Consider the following 1,532-nt stretch of genomic DNA (forward strand, 5'->3'; position numbering starts at 1 on the left):
TGGAAATCTGCCCTTAGGAAATCGAGGTAAGGGGCCTAATTGGAGCACTGCCGTCACTCAGCATGAATGCCTTTGAAGTCCCTGTCTCTGTTTAATTCTTTCAGTGGCCTCTCTGCTCTGAAAGGTCCTGCTGGTTTCTACTCAGAGAGAAATTCTGAGCATTAGGCAGACCCCAGCAGAGGGTGCTGGGAGCCTGCTTCAGGGTAGGATGGGTGCAAGACCTGTCCACTTTGCCGAGATGGATCACTGGAAGAGGAGAAAACCTAAGACAGGAATGGTTGTTAGAGCTTTCCTATCAGCAGAGTAATGATGCTAGTGACCACGGTAGAAGTTCCGCCTGGGAGGTGTGGTGTGATCTGGAAATGTGAAGTGGTCTGGAGCACATTTCCTTAGTTTCCATTATTTGTTTAAGTCCTGAAATGGCAGTCAGGAACAAGCAGGGAATGTGAGACAGAGAAGTTAGGAACTCAAAGGACTGGGGAAAATGGTAGCAACAATCTCTGCGTCAGTAGCACAGATCCAGTTTTTCTTGGCCACACTTCTGTGTTGTATTTAGATTACCATCATCTGGCTGGGCACAGTGGCTCACGCTTGCAATCCCAGCACTTTGGGAGACCGAGGCGCCTTATATTTTTTTCAGGCAGACAAATAGTTTGAGAAGGTACACATACCTGATTATTGGAAAATTAAGACCAAGAGTAACACCCATCACTTATCTCATTTAATTGGCCAAAACTTGTCACATGATCGCAAGGGAAACTGGGAAATGTAGGCTTTCTCCACTGGGCAGCCGTGTGACCTGATGAGGACCTGAGAACAATATTGGGAACCTGAAGTCTGTCACAAGCTCCTTACTATTATAGCAATGAGAGCTACTCTTAAGTGCTGATATTTATTTCTGAAGATCTATCCACCCCACTTTCCACCACAGAAAAAAAAAATGCATTTCCTAGAAAAGTATTGTCTCTTTAAACAGTTTGGTTATTAGTTTGTGATCCAAAAGTAATTTAGAGGCTGGGCACAGTGGTTCATGCCTGTAATCCCAGCACTTTGGGAGGCCAAGGAGGAAGGATCACCTGAGGTCAGAAGTTCCAGACCAGCCTGGCCAACATGGTGAAACCTCATCTCTACTAAAAATACAAAAATTAGCGAGGTATGATGGCATGTACCTGTAGCCCCAGCTACTTGGGGAGGCTGAGGCAGGAGAATCGCTTGAACCCAGGAGGCAGAAGTTGCAGTGAGCCAAGATCGTGCCACTGCACTCTAGCCTGGGTGACAGAGTGAGACTCGGTCTAAAAAAGGGAAAAAAAGGTAATTTAGAGGCAGAGAAGTTGCTGGTGGTTATAGAGAGCCATCCCCATTTTCTGCACCTTCTCCCTTTCTTAGGACTGAAAATGTCCACAGAAGTGATAAAAACAAATAGCTATTTTTTGGGAGGGGAGGGAAAGAGCAAGAAAGTTGCTACCCCAGGCTCCTTGGTTCTGCTTTGGTTTGTAATAGCCCAGTTGACTGAAGTTGGACAAACGTTCCCA

Source organism: Saimiri boliviensis, chromosome 5 (assembly GCF_048565385.1).
Source record: "Saimiri boliviensis isolate mSaiBol1 chromosome 5, mSaiBol1.pri, whole genome shotgun sequence".
In the NCBI taxonomy this organism is placed as follows: Eukaryota; Metazoa; Chordata; class Mammalia; order Primates; family Cebidae; genus Saimiri; species Saimiri boliviensis.